Here is a 16306-nt window from a genome sequence, read left to right as displayed (position 1 = left end):
TAATGTTGAAAGGTTTTTGACATTTCTAAGTGATACTGTAAATAGTATGCATCGTATATGGGCCTTTGAACTACTATGTGGTGTTGTAAAACAAGCCCGTATAAAGACAGTAAAAAAAAATCCGACTGACCCAAATGGTTAGATTCTAAATGTAGGAAGGTAAATAGGTAACGGAGACTAGCTCTTATGGCGAATCCCAGAGTCCTGCTGAGGTAGCCCATGAATGCAGGTTCTTTAAGGCAACCTTGAATAAAAGGAAGAGAATAATGAAACCAATTGGAAATGCTTGGTAGCTGCAACTGAACAAAGGAATTCACTGGAATTTTGGGATACTGCCAATGCGTGTAAGCTAGGCTTTTGACAAGAAAACCCAATTAGCTGCCATATTAGTGCTGGAGAATAGACCAACACTTTCTCTGCAGTATATTGTATGACGGAGGTGGGGTTACTATATATTACCTCGTCGGTTAGAATATATTATTCATTTCAATTTGAATATAACAGTAGAGGCGATTAAGGAAGCCATTGAACTTAGTCCTGGCCGTAAGGCTCCTTGATCGGATGGACTGCTAATTAACTTAATCAAATCTAATGTGGAACTATGGGTGCCCTTATTGATTTGCATTAATAATAATTTGGCTATCAATAACCTCCATATCCCTTTGGTCTTCCTCGGTAATAGTACCAGCTTTCAAATAAGGCAGTCAAGGTGACCCCAAGTGCTACTGCCTCATGTCGCTTATTGACACTATGGTCAAGATAATTGGGAAGGTGATTTTCAGTGGGTGTGTGTTTGGGCTTGTAGTAATAACATTTTACATCCCATTAGTCTATGTGTACAGTTAATTGTATATTCAGTCTAACAAACTTTATTTGCATGTTCAAGCAGATATACAGCAATGAAACAATCCATATAATCACAGAATAAAATTCATGAATTCATGTTGGAGTTGGAGTTATTGGCATTATAAAAGCCAGTGTTTTTAACCTAGCCATGTTGCAGGGTGCATGACCATATGTGGCCAAAAGAGGTCCCTTGGTACCTCTTTTGGCCTCATATGGTACTGCATTCTGCAACATGGCTAGGCAAAGGATATGGCATAGTGGTGAGAGCTGCTGACTAGTGAGCTGGGTATCCCGGTTGGAGTCTGCTGTTAGGCTCAACATCCTGTGATATGGGGTGAGTGTTTAATTTCCCAAGCCCATGGCTAGATGCAATATATAAATAAAAGTGTTTGTAAAGTAACGAAAAACAGGAGCAAAACAGCAGTGGCCTGGGAGGGGTGGTGTGGGCCTGCCAGCAGTGTTGTGAGAGGGTGGCATGGTCTCAGAGTGGTGTCTCCGCATTTTTAATTCTGTGAAGAAGTGTTTGTGTATAATATGTGTGGTGTAGAATTTTCAAATGTATTAGCTTCAATTCGCCTCTTTTGGGGACGCCAGTGCTTCCTGCCAGTCCGTTTCGTCTAGGTCTCCCACATCTAACTCCCACCTCTCCTTAAGGGCCGTCGAAGGGTCTGGCTGATTATTTATTATTTTCTGATATGTTTGGGAAATTGCTTTCTTATTCAAGTGATCTGTAAGGTGTCTGTCTTCCAGCGCTGAGGCCTCCGACAATTGCGTACTTGGTGGAATGGCAGCCAGCAGTGCATGTCTAATCTACATATATCTAAATGTTTCTGCCTGTGCTAGGTCATAAGTGGCTTGCATTTGGGTGAAAGGGATAATCTCTCCCTTTTTCCAAACAGCTCGATCGCGGGGTGTAGCGGGGTCTGAAGGAATACGAAGTACACTGCATCGGGGTAGAGACGGTTTTATTTTTAAATAGTCTCGTCTTTTGTGGGTAGCCAGTTTTACCCCTCAGTACTTGTGAGTAAATCAAAAGTGAAGGAAAACAAACAAGCAAAATAAAGCAAGAATGCCATGAGGAGTCCTCCTCTTCTTTCGGGCTGGTTTCATCCTGTCCTACGTTACGTTACGTTAAAATTATTTGTACCGCGCACTTACACCAACGGTTTCATGGCGCTCTTGACAAATACAGTGAACTAGGGCGGGAGAGTTTTACTTGTATGCGGTCTGGAATAGCAGGGTTTTTAGTAGTCTGCGAAAGCAGCCGTAACTGGGACATAGACGGAGTGTAGATGGCAGAGAGTTCCATGTGGAAGGGGCCAAAACAGAAAAACTTAAGCCACCGTGCTTTTTCCGTTTGAATTTGGGGACCACAAGGAGATTGAGAGATGCTGAGCGAAGAGCTCTGTGAGGAATGTAACGTGTCAGGACAGAAGAGATGAAGGCAGGGGCCAAGTCAGAAAGAGCCTTAAAAGCTATGCATCCCAGCTTAAAGGTGCAGCGCTTGGATACAGGGAGCCAATGAAGACTACGCAGAAGGGGAGTAACATGCTGATGTTTGGGCTGGCGGAAGATCAGGCGAGCTGACTGATTCTGCACCAACTGCAGCCGATGGAGATGGCATGCAGGAATCCCCATATACAGCATGTTGGCGTAGTCGAGCCTGGAGGTAATGAGAGCGATGATGACTTGAATCAGGGCATCTCTAGTGAGAAACCTGCTGATTTTGCGAATCCGCCTAAGATGGAAGAAACAGGATGAGGTGACAGAGTTGATTTGTGGTCTCATCGAAAGGTCTTGAGAAATGATTACCCCCAGACTTTTCACAGTGCTCACTGGAGTAGGTGCCATCCCTAGGGATGCAGGCCAAAAGGTGGAGTTCCACGTATTGGTGGTACCTCCCACAAGTACTAGCTCAGTTTTTGTGGGGTTCAATTTTAGTTGGCTGTGGTACATCCACTCAGCAATGGACAGCATGATGGACTGAAAATTAGAACGAGAGGAAGGAAAAGAGTCAATGGGGAAAATTAACTGAAGGTCATCCGCATAATTAAAGATTGTAACCGAAGAATTGCGGAGGGAAGATAATAGGGGTTGCAGATACAAATTAAAAAGAAGGGGGGATAGAGCAGAGCCCTGTGGAACACCGCAGGTGAGGGAAGTGTAAGAAGCAGAAAAGGTGGATAGGTGAACTGCTTGCGAGCGTTGGTCAAGAAAAGATTTGAGCCAATCAGGGCCACCCCCTGGATGCCAGCATTATGGACACGGTCGACCAGGATGACATGATCGACCATGTCAAATGCTGCCGAGAGGTCCAACAGGACAAGGGCCTGAGAAATGTTTTTATCGGCACCTTTCCTGAGGGCGTCCATGACTGCTACTATGACCGCCTCAGTGGAGTGGAGGGGTCGGAAACCTGCCTGTTGAGGGTCCAGAAAGGAAGATTTCTCTATAAAGGAACTCAGGCAGCGGGTGACATAAGTCTCCAAGATCTTTCCTAAGTAGGGGAGGAGGGAGATGGGTCGATAATTACTTAGGATTGTGGGATCTGCGTTGGATTTTTTAAAAATCGGTAGGACGGCTGCTTGTTTGAAAGATCGGGGGACTTCCCCCGTGGCAAGAGAGTTGTTGAGCAATGCCAGAGGGGGGTCTGGGCAGGCTAGAAAGGCCTCTCTCAAGATCTGAGGGGGGCAGCAGTCGTTGGGAGAGCCTGAGCTAACTTTAAGGAGAAGAGAGGAGAAATCTTGTAGGGAGATTGGAGGAAACTCCGTCAGGATGTTGGGATTCCTGGGGGGAAGGGGAGGGGGAAGAGGGGAAGAAGGGGTCGGGATGTTGTTTTTTTATGGTTATAATTTTATCTATAAAGTAAGAGTTTAAGGAGTCGCACAGGGTTTGGGTTGGCTGGGGTTGGAGAGTGACCCTGTCAGGCAGGGAGAGCTCGTTAACAATTGAGAAAATCTCCTTGGTCTTATTATTAGACTCCATTATTTTTTGGGAAAAATAGACCATTTTAGCTGTCAAGATCGATTTTTTGTAAGCTTTAAGAGAGTTCGCATAAACGATTTTAAGGTAGGGGTCGTAGTTATGCCTCCAACGGCGTTCAGCTTGCCGCAAAGCTAGTTTATCAGCTTTGAGTTGGTCCGTGAACCACCGTTGAGCGTCGTGAGGACGCTTAGCTTTAATTGTTTTGAAAGGGGCCACTTTGTTGCTTGCAAGCAGTAGCCATTCATTGAGGTGGTCGGCCTGATCCACAAGCGAGGTCGATGGCATGGGAGCAGTGGAGGCCAATATGGCGTGAAAGTCAGCCAAATTTGCCCTTTTCCAGTTGCGAGCTAAAAGGTTTTTGACGAGGGGAGGAGGGCGTGAGGTATGAAGCTGAAGATGGAAAGAGATGAGGCAATGATCGGACCAAGAGCAAGGGAGAACAGCAGGGGGAGAGATGTCCAGATTGGACGTCCAGACTTGGTCCAGGATGTGACCTTTGTGGTGGGTAGGCGAATGGATGTGCTGGGAGAAATTCAAACTAATTAAGAAATCAGTAAATTCCGAAGAGGATTGACTTTCGTGAACATCAGAGGGCCAATAATTGAAGTCGCCGGTAATCAAGATGTTGGCATGATTAATCACACGTTGAGAGATGAAGTCGCTAAAAAGTTGGGGGAAGAGAGGCATATATTCGGGGGGTCTGTAGACGATGACACAGATAAAGGACGACTTTGCAGAAGAAAATTTAAGAGCTAAGCATTCGGTTTTAGGAATAGGTGTCACGGTAATCTCAGAGAAGTTATCTTCAGAGTGGATTATAGCCGCCACCCCGCCACCCGCCTTCCCAGCGGACCGATTGGCATGCAAAATGTAGTATCCCGTAGGGATCGCTGCGAGGATATCGGGGGCTGAGTCCTCAGTGATCCATGTTTCGGCTAGGAGAAGAATATTGATGGTGCTCTGATGTAACAGTTGAAAAATCTCAAGCTGGTGACGTATAAGAGAACGGGTATTAAGATAATAGATACGTCTGGTCAAGGCAGGGAGTGTTCACCGTATACCCCAAAAGAAAAACACACAAATCCAGGTCAATACCTTGTCCCGGTCATCATAGCACACAGGGGGGAGGGGTGTGAGGAATCACTCTGGTGCACCAGTGAACAGGCAACGAGGACGCAAGGGTGAGAGGAGTGATCGTGAGGGAGGAGGTTTATTTACAAAATATTTACAAGGGGAGGCGGTTGGCGATAAAGATCTTAACGCTCTGGTTTCTCCCTCCTCCCGACCCAGCCTGAGAATCTGATCTGGCCCGTACCTGGGTCAGCCACACTCCTCCGGGGGCGTGGCTTGGGGATGCGTATTCCCGTTGGCCTCCTGGCTTCAGCTCCCAGTCTTGTCGCGGGTCTTCTCCCTCCAGGCTGGATACCTGCTCCGGTCGTCTCGGGTTCTCTTCGGCTGCACTGCTCCACCGTCCTACTCCTTCCGCACTCTCCAGACTTCCTCCGGTGTCGACGCACACCGCGTTCTGTATTCTGGGGCTCCTTATTGGGTGGCAACTCATGACGTCATAGGAGGGGGCGGCATCTTCCCAGTTAAAGGGACCGTCCTCACAAGTAGAAAGCTCCGTATTTGAGGCTGGCCAAGTTTCTTCCTCGCGAGGAGAAAACAAAGGGTTGGAAAGTTCCCGGGTTTCCCACCAGTCACCCCATTGGTCTTTCACTTCCCTGCTGCCCTCGTGACACAGGGTCTGCTCGTTGTCAATGCATTGACAATGGGCAGACCCCGTGATCGAGCGGCCAGCGCTTCCTCTCCCTACCGGCCATTCTGCCTTGTAATCATCGCCATTGTGCTCGTGATATCCAGCCGCTGAAACCTACTCTGGTGAGCCTTGTCTAATCCAATCATCGCCATTGTGTTTGTGGCATCCAGCCCTCGATACCTACTCTGGCATCCCTCCTTAGGCTCCCTTGCCCCACGTCTATTGCTCCTGATCGTACCTATTCTCTGACGATCACTTGGAAAAACAGGCAAATATAACTATAGGCATGTACCCCATGTCCTGATGATGATCCAGATACCCTCAAGGCTGGATCGAAACGCCGTCAACACCCTAAAGCACCTAATACATGTCAAAACAATGGTTCATTGAAACTGTAAAGGTCTATTCCACAATTTGTTCCTTAGTTGTGTCACTGTGCATTTTCTATGTGTAACAAACCGTAAAGTTGTGCCTGAACCCCCTATCGGTTCCCTTCCCTCCTGTTTTTGTAATGCTTACTAGGACACAGGCTTGTGTCCCGCTTTATGTATTGTTTTGTTAAGAAACTGTTTTGTATCGCTGACTAAGTAAAAATTAGACCTCTGTCCGGCTGGACATGTCCCTCAAATATAGTTACTCTTGAGTCTATATTTATTGAAGAATAATTCCCCATTCTAGGGACCAAAGTAGTTGTTTAAAAGAATTGATTCCCAAGGTCCTTGGTCGACTTCTTTGGGCTCCCTTTTTGTTCTAAAATATAGGGTTTTTGTGTAGAGCAGCTGCACCCATTGACATAACTTTGGGCTGAAACCCATGAGCTTGAGGACCGCAAAGAGAAAAGGCCATTCAACCATGTCGAATGTCATGCACGCGTCCAGGGATAAAATGACTGCATCTTCTGCAATCATGGATTTACGCGCCATGACACTGTGTACTCGTCTGAGGTTCAGCGACGTGTTGCGGTTCGGCATGAATCCGGATCACTGTTGCAAGATATGGCTGCAGTCTCAAGGGCAGTGCTTTTGCAAGTATTTTAGCTACAGCATTTATTAATGATATAGGACAGTAGGACATGCATTCTTGTGGTGGTATGCCCGGTTTATGTATTGTGACTATTGTGGCAAGGCACTGATCCCTAGGAAGCTCCCCATGTTCCAAACTGTCTGTGTACATATTAAGCAGTTGCGGTATGAGCCGACTGGCGGCCATTTTGTAGAATTCTACTGGGATACCATTGGGTCCAATGGCCTTTCCGGTATGTAGTGCTCCTATTGCCAGCTCAATCTCGTCTGGAATCAGTTCTACCTCCAGTGTCTGAGTTACAGCGCTAGACAGTTTGGGCGTTTGTATGTCATTCAGAAAGTCTAGATTATCCGCTATATTGTTTGTGGGTGTGTATATTTTCTTGTAGTGGGCCACTAGTGTGTCAACGATGCGTTGGGGGTCTGAGGTGGTGGTCCCATTTTCCAATCTAAGTTGTGCAATCCATCGGCTGGCTCTCTCCTTTCTATCCAACCAAGCCAAAACCTTACCGGCTTTGTCCACCAGCTCGTAAATAGTATATTGTGTGCTGGTGAGTTTGGCTTTGGCCTCCTCCCATGCATAGGTCCTGTATTCCCGTTGCGCCAAATGCAGCATATGTGTTGTATTGTCATTTGTGTCTGCGGTGTGGTCGGCTGGCGCCTGAGCAACCCCTTGTTCCAGAGTCTCGATCAGCTGTTTTTGTTTCTTTTTGTGCAGTGTAACTAGAGAAATTGCCTGGCCCCGCAATACGGTTTTATATGCCTCCCACAGCACTGTCAGGGAGGATAGGGAGTGCTCATTTTCTATAAAATATTGCTCGTGGCTTTGAGTAGGGTTTTACCTATCGTACGTTTTTTAAGGTACCCTGGGTAAAGTGGAAACAGTCGGTCTCTTCCCAGAGTGTAGGAGGTGTAAGTAAGGAGCACTGGCGAGTGATCTGAGATGCCTCTGGGTAAATGCGTTATATCTGACACCCTCTCCAGCCCTGCTGCCAATATAAATATATAATCTATCCTTGAGAGACCATTGCGTACCCCTGAATGAAAGGCATATTGTCGTTCCTGAGGGTACCTGGTTCTCCATACATCAATGAGGCTGACTGCATTAACAAATTTCACTAGTGTAAGATAATATTGCTGGGATCTCTAGGAGTATTTCTGTCTATAGATGTGTCATTTGTGGAGTTGAAGTCGCCCCCTATAAAGAGTTCCCCCTGTGGGAGTGATAACAGGAAGTTTCCCAGGGCCGGGAAGGTTGATTGGTGCAGTAGTGGAGAGGCGGAAACAGATACCAGATTGTATGGTCGTCCTTCTCATGTGCATGATATCGTAGCAAATCTTCCCTGGTTGTCTGTCCGGGACCCTGTTATTATCAGTGGGAATCGTTTATTAACCAGGGGCCAGATGTAGGTAGGCCAATACCGGTCAGTAACGGCCGAATTTACCGATTTTCGGCCATTACCGACCGGTATTGTGCATTTGGGATGGAGGGGACACAAAAACATCCGAATCGGTAAATTTACCGAATCGGTAAAGTTACCGACTCAGTAAAGTTACCGAATCGGAAAATATACCGAATCGAAAAAAATACCGATTCTGTAAAGTTTCCGAATCGGTAAATTTACCAGATCGGAAAATATACCGAATCGCTAAATTTACAGAATCGGAAACATTACCGATTCTGTAAATTTACCGATTCGGAAAATAAGAAATGGTAAAAATTAGTATTTGAGATGTAGGTAACCTCAGAAATACCGAATTTGCATGCAATTCGGTATTTAAGAGTCGGTATTTACCATGGATTCAAATCAGGTGGTAAACAGGTGCAGTGTATAAAAAAGGCCCCAAAATGCAACATTTTCACCAGAATAGCGGCATTCTATGTCATTGCGAGGCGGCTACGGCTACAGGCAGAAGGAGAGAGGGTCTGGATGAGGGAGGAGCAGGTGTATAGGCAGAGGATCACTCTATTCCAGCTAACTGAGCCAGAGATCCTACAAAGGTACAGGCTGGCTCCCCAAACCATCCTGGACCTAATCAGGGACCTTCACCCACTATTGGAACATCCAACCACAAGGGCACACGCCATCCCACCCCATGTGCAGGTACTGTGCAGCCTACACCTGCTTGCATCTGGGAGTTACCAGAGTGTGGTTGCTGCGGTAGGTGGGGTGTCGCAGAGCTGTCTGTCACGTTTCTTAAAAAAATTCCTTGATGCCATGTTGCAGAGAATGCATTTGTACATCAGCTTCCCTGCAACGCATGCTGAACTGCTAAGGACAAAGACAGACTTTTATCAGATGGTGCATTTCCCAAACATAATTGGCTGTGTTGACTCTCTGGGCCGGTCACCCCATGCACCGCGCACACTCCCAGTGAGTGAGCCCAGGCTGCCCCCGATCCCGCCGAGTGCCGCCGCTGCCCGCAGCTGTGCTCCTGGTCCTTGACCGTTTGTATTTTGTATTTTGCCTCTGTTGCATTTGTATTTTGTATTTTGCCTCTGTTGCGTTTGTATTTTGTATTTTGCCTCTGTTTTTTCGTCGATTGCCTCTGTTTTCCAACGTTATTGTGTGTTTTGCCCCACTTGTTGTGCCCAGCCCCTGCCGCGTTTCCCGCCCTCTCCCCGCTCCCCGCCGCTGCTCCCCCTGTGGCCCCGCCCCCTTCTTTCTCTGTGTCCCTTCCCATTCGCCGCCCCGCTCCCGCCTCCCTGCTGCTCCTCCCTCCCACTTGGCCATTTATGGCGGAGTAAACACGGTGGTGAGCAGTGACCCTTGACCCTCTGGGCCGGTCACCCCACTCCCCGTGAGTGAGCCCAGGCTGCCCCCGATCCCGCCGAGTGCCGCCGCTGCCCGCAGCCGTGCTCCTGGTCCTTGACCGTTTGTATTTTGTATTTTGCCTCTGTTGCGTTTGTATTTTGTATTTTGCCTCTGTTGCGTTTGTATTTTGTATTTTGCCTCTGTTTTTTCATCGATTGCCTCTGTTTTCCAGCGTTATTGTGTGTTTTGCCCCACTTGTTGTGCCCAGCCCCTGCCGCGTTTCCCGCCCTCTCCCGCTCCCCGCCGCTGCTTCCCCTGCGGCCCGCCCCCTTCTTTCTCTGTGTCCCTTCCCATTCGCCGCCCCGCTCCCGCCTCCCAGCTGCTCCTCCCTCCCACTTCACCTTTTATGGCGGAGTGCACGCGTACGCGCAGCGGGTGCGCCGATTGTGCGCCAAAGGCGCGCCAAAGGCAAGCCCATCTACGCCCGCCCGTGCCTGGACCGCGCCAGCGCCAGAACCCCTGGCCCCGGCAGATGCCAGCCCACCCGCCGGACTTACGACGCCGCCACCCTCAACGCACTCAACACCGGCCGGATCCCCAGTTGCTACCGAGCCACCCCGAGACGCACCCACGGACCCTTCACCTGCCAAGCCTGCAAATTCACCTGCATCCGGACCTGCACCGCACCCGCCAAGCCGAGCACCAGCAGCAACCACCTGAAGTGCATCCTGCTCAACACCCGCTCCGTCCACAGACACGCCGTGGAACTCTGGAACCTGCTCGACATCACATCTCCAGACGTCGCCTTCCTCACGGAAACAAGGATGAACACCTCCTCAGCGCCCGACATCGCCATCGCCATCCCGGACGGATACAAGATCACCCGGAGGGACCGCGTCAACCAGACTGGAGGAGGCATCGCCATCGTCCACAAGAACACCATCCGCGTCACGACCAACTCCGACGACACCCTCACAGCCGCCGAACACCTGCACTTCCAGATACACACCGACCCCAAGACCACACTCAGAGGCACCCTCATCTACAGACCCCCAGGACCTCGCACACAATTCAGCGAAGACATCGCAGACTTCATCAGCCCGCACGCCCTCTCCTCCGCTGACTACATCCTCCTCGGGGACCTCAACTTCTGTTGTATTTCTATCTAGGACCCTAATTCGATATTCCTGATTCATGCCTTTATGTGGTTATAATAAATAATATCCTTATAAAGGCATAAGAATCATATCCATATTTAGTCGTAGCCCATGCAGTCCAAATTAAGCAAGGCTACTTCCCCAGGCTCCTAGAGAGTACAACGAGTTCTCTAAACAAACCAAACCTCCAGCAACCTGGGAATTCCCCATGGCTTTTGTTTTGATTTGTCCTAGAACTCCAGTGAGCACTGTAAGAACGGCCAGTTCTTAGTGACATCTTTATTGACGTCTTATGTCCAACCTTACGTCAAACCCGGCACCTTTCAGGTATAAATATACCAACGTTGCCTTAAGCAAACACACGGTGGTTTGGAGCAGAGCGGCTATCTACTTGCCCGAGAGCCCAGCTGATGCGAGAGCCCACGGACGCCGCCCCTCCCTTTTGATGCACTGAGAGAGACGCTGTCTTTTCTCCTGCCGAGAAATCCAGCTCCGGTGTTCTCAGACGCCCTTGCGGGTTGCTGGGATATCGAGTCCTGAGAGAGCGATACCAGACCTCCTGCTTTCTATTACCCAGGTACGGAGCTGACTAAACCCTTAAAGAGAATTCTTGATTCAGATTCTTGGCAAAACCAACTTAACTTAAACTGCAACTTACTTACTCCTTCCCACGTATTAGGCTTAGGTCAGGTACACCGGGGTAGGCGTATTTAGAAGCACCAGTTGAGTACGTTAGTCAATGTATATGTGTATGTATATATTTTATCTATTTTAAAGTATCATATGGCTAAGAAACCATATCAATGCTTTTACAGTATTATTTCATAATACTCCTTTTACTGTACGCACTTTACTTTACTATAAGTATTGCAATTGTGGCAATTCATTTCTCTTGCATGAGAAAGAAGACTGCTCAATAAATAACCCCTTTTATTGAAAACGCCCGTCTCCCTATTCTCTGCACTCTGGTGAAACTAAGTATGCACGATTGACTGAGTAAAATAGCTGTCTATTGTGTTCACACGACTCTAGAGATACACTCTTATTCTGAGGGAGCAAAGTTGTCATGTTTATGGTTGTCAGAAGCTAAACCCTTCTTGTCTATCCAGGGAAGTTAAACTCCTCCTTGTTTATTTGAGAAAGTTTCTAGTGACCTCTGAGCTAGCTGGCAAAACTAATTAAGTCTAATATAGTCAGTAGAGACCTAGTCAACCTCAGTCCTACGTCTACACTGCTGTTTATATTATTCCAATGCGCAGAGCCTATTGGCAATATAGGAACTACACTACATGGCGCCCAACGTTTGGTAAGGCGATAATCTAACGCAAGACACTAGAGTAACTCAGTCGTGCTTTTTCACACAGAACCCTTTTTTCCGTAAAAACTCCAAAAGACGTCTGGAATGGGTAAAAGGTTAAAATCCGCCGGAACTTAGTAAGAAGAGATTCCTATGTATAGTTTCTGGTTTAGTCAACGTTGAAGGATACAGTGTTCCAAAATATTGTGCACCTAATCTTTGTTTCCCTTGAAACTTGATCTGCAACCAAAAAACTTTCTGTCAGTAAAATGCCTGACAGAGACGAGAAAAGAGATGCTACAGCGTCTCAACTATTGTTGGATGACACAACTATCCAACAGAATGACCCGAATGCTATCTTCATTCCGGTCAACATAAGAAGAACTATAACTATCAAACTTATAGAAAACGGACTGACATCACAAGGTGGTACAGTCATATTCGTGGTAGAGGCCCATGAATATCGGCAGACAGAGGTATTCTATTTATGGATACACTTTCCAGCAGCAAATGCTGTGACACACGACTTCCACTATTATAAAATAGAGGAACCTTCGGATGAATACACTCCTTTCGAGGAGGTTGAAATCCCATTAAATTACCAAGAGCACCTGCTCTGGTTTAAAGGCGCACTAAAACATAAAAATCACATCACCAGGCTCGGTCCACTAGGTAGACCAGGAGCAACGTGGCCGGTTCTAGCCAGCTACACACCACACCCAGACATTGATAAAATGTCAAGTGAAGAACTTTTAGTTAAAATAAAAGAATTAACAAAGGCATATAGAGAATTAGTTCAATTGGCAATGGAGGACATAACATACCTCCAGAAACTGAAAGAAACAGATATAGCAGAACAACCATTTGAACTTGCCAGAATCATAGAAAAATCCTATGAAGAACTAGGAAGAGATAGTTTGGGTGGGAAACCAGTAAAACCCCAACTAACTGAAAATCCTGAAAAAACTTTTATTAAAAATAATCTAAACACTCCAAAAAAGAGTTGGGATGGAAATAAACAATCCACTCCCAAAGAAAAACGATTCCAGTCCAGAGGAAGGTCTCCTCGACGGAGAGAAAGATCTCCGGACCAAGGACACAAGTCTCCCCTGAGGGAGCCCTCTGAGAAAAGATACAACCTTAGAGATAGGGATACATTAAGAAAACCTGACAGATATCAAGATATTGATACACGTCCCTCTCGATCTTTTCAGACTTCCTCACAGAAATCGGAAAGAAGAGGACGGTCAGAACACAAGGAAGAGCACGTCAAGTCCAAAGACAAGGAACCTGCTCATCAAAGTAAAAAATTACAATTTCCAAGAAAGAAGGTAGCCAGTATTAAAATAATTAAACATGCCGAGGATACTGAGGACACAACTGAAAAACGGAGAGTGGGCCCAGACAATGCTAGACAGCGCAGCAGAAGTGACCATAGCTCGCAAGATCCTGATGAATCTTCTGGAGACAGTGGACACGAATGAATACATTCAAGTGGAAACTGCAGATACCAGAGTTAGCAAACCTCATAAAATATACGAAATAACACTGCGTATAGAGGGGGACAAGACTAGGAAAGTAAGGGGTCTCTTTTGGGATAACCTTTCGAAAGGCTATGACATCCTTTTAGCTGAGAAAGACTGGCCACCAGAGTTTGTCAGGGAGTGCCCTCATGGCGAAGAAATGATTATGCCTGCCTTCTCAGATAATATTTCAATTCATAAAAAATCCTTATATGCAAGAAAATGGGCAGTAGCTCAAGCTCCTGCATTATATAAAAATCATGTAGGATAGGATGAGGACTCTCCTCCTCACAAAATCCAGTTAAAATGTCAACCCACTGCACAAAGGCAGTACCCAATTAAACAAGAAGCTAAAAAGCAAGTCAGGGAGATCTTAGATCAACTTGAATACCAGGGGGTGATTGAAACATGCACCTCACAAATGAACAATCCTTTGTTTCCTGTCTCCAAAACCAGACGATTCATATCGTCTAGTATTGGACTACAGACACCTTAACACATGTTGCAAAACATTTGCAGTACAAAACTCACACAGTGCAGCACTAATGAATAACATTGTGCGCAAAAAATACAAAACGACATTAGACATCTCTAATGGATTCTTTTGTCAAAACATTGCACCTGAGAGCAGGTATTTGACTGCGTTCTCAATAATGGGGTCACAAAAAAACTTCTGTCGACTCCCACAGGGATTCAAGAATAGCCCAGGATTATTCTCAGCAAGAGTAACAGAGTTACTACAAATATATGATGATGAAGCATTATCTTATGTCGATGACATCTGTCTCACAGATGATGACCTGGATACTCACTTGAAAAGAGTGAACACCATAATACTTGGGTTCGCAGCAGAGGGTTACAAATTCAACTTTAAAAAGTCACGAATTGCCCATCTAACTGTCCTATTTTTAGGATATGAATTATCAAGTGAAGGCAAAAGCCTAGCAGACAACTTCTTAGAGAAGTGCGCTGTACTCCAAGCACCTAAAACGCTGAAGAACTTACAATCAATACAAGGTTTCCTGAATTTCGGAAGAACATACATTCTAAATTATGCAGAGAGGGTTAAACCTCTCTATGAATTAATAAAACCTGATTTCAAACCAATCAATTGGACTCAGAAACACACAGAAATTTTAAGATCATTGCAAACAGACATGTTAGCTAAAACTAAATTGCAAACTCGCAAAAACATACGCAACCTTGTAATCCGAGTCATCCCAGGAAGATGCGGATTCACGTACCTGACCTCTAATGAGGGAGAAACTGTACCAATAGCTTAAAAATCACACTTGTACACACAAGCTGAAATGAAATTCAGTTCTACTGAAAAAATTCTAACTGCGGTTCAGACTGCTGTAGCAAAAGAAAGAGCCCTAGCACAAGGTAAACCAATAATAATCGTTACACCAATACCTGCCCTAGAAGCAGTGACAAAGGCAAGCATTCCAAATGCTAAAGCACTACATCCAAAATGGATACAATGGGAAAATTCTCTTGCTGCAGAAGACGTGAAATACTATTTTGACCCAAAAATGAAAAAATTAAAAGATCTAGAATATGAAGAAGAATATCCTCTGCCAATCGAAATTCTGACTCTCGAATAATACACATGTGTAATCTACATGGACAGATTTGCACAACATTACGATGTAGAGAAAAACTCCTACAACGCAGCGTGCGCGATTGTTAAAGGTCGCTGGTGCTTGGGTAAATTCCGACCATTAATTACCAAAACTGAATCACTCAGAAACTGTTCAACTCAGCGAGCTGAAATACGATCTTTAAAGATGGCGCTTGAAAATGCCGATCGGGAATTCCCCACACTAATAGTGTGCGATTCGCATTACTGCGTCAAGTCTTACAAAAATGACTTGCAGAACTGGGTTCAAAACGATTACAAAGATGACACAGGTGCCACAATAAAGCATAAAAAGCTTTGGGAACAGGTAGTTCTTTTGCAGAAAGAACTACAAAAGACTCACGTGATACATACACTGAGTCACCAACGTGATGGCGTTCACATTGCAGGGAATTCATTGGCTCACAGAGCCACAGCGGAAGCAACTCAACCGGCTTCCGTAGCCACAAAAAAGCGTTCAGAAAAATACATAGACGGGGAAACAATGCTGGCGGTAAAAACGTCTTTGAAAGGCGACTGTGCAGCATTACCTGTGAACTATCCACTCAATTATACATACATAGTTGATGCAAACTCCATTAGTTTTGCTCGAATCCCTGGAGTGGGGGATAGAGTAATTCCAAACACGAACAGGAGAGTCTTTTTAATAGCAGACGCACACATGGGATTGGGTCTAAGGCATCGAGAGATCAAGGAATCTTTGAAAGAATTACAATCAGAATACTGGTGGCCGGGGATGAGCCTGCAATTTTACAAATTTGCAAAGGATTGTCCGAACAGCAACAGAGATCGCAGTCGCGAACCGACCGGAGTAATGCCAGGACCCTTCTTTTAGAAAGCATAAGGCTATCTATACGCAAAAATGCGTCCCATTTATGTTTAAGACTAGATTCACTTAAAATTTAGACACCAGCGCTCGGCTGACGCCAGAACTGTTATAAAAGATTTGCGAGTCTTTATCGGATTGTACGCAATTGACATGCTACATTCTGACCAGGGTCCTGCTTTTAGCTCTCGGGCTTATAAGGAGGCCATGGCCAGCATGGGCATTGCATTGTGGTACTCTTGTCCCTTCCATTTTGAGGGAAATGCGGTAGTGGAAAGAAAAAACCGGGACATAAAGCAATCTATAACGGCGAGGGTATTAGGTTCGGGTGATGGGTGGGTCCAACATTTAACAAGTGTCCAACGTAGTCTTAATAATCTGCCAATAAATTCTCTAAAAGGTCTCAGTCCGTACAAACTATTGTTCGGTACTAGAATGCATATTCAGGACCTTGATAGACACACTTCAGTGGTAGAAGAAAAATGCTTTGATA

This window comes from Lissotriton helveticus, chromosome 5_1 (genome assembly GCF_964261635.1).
Source record: "Lissotriton helveticus chromosome 5_1, aLisHel1.1, whole genome shotgun sequence".
NCBI lineage: Eukaryota > Metazoa > Chordata > Amphibia > Caudata > Salamandridae > Lissotriton > Lissotriton helveticus.
The sequence above is the reverse complement of the archived record's forward strand: the minus strand, read 5'-3'. Positions refer to the sequence as shown.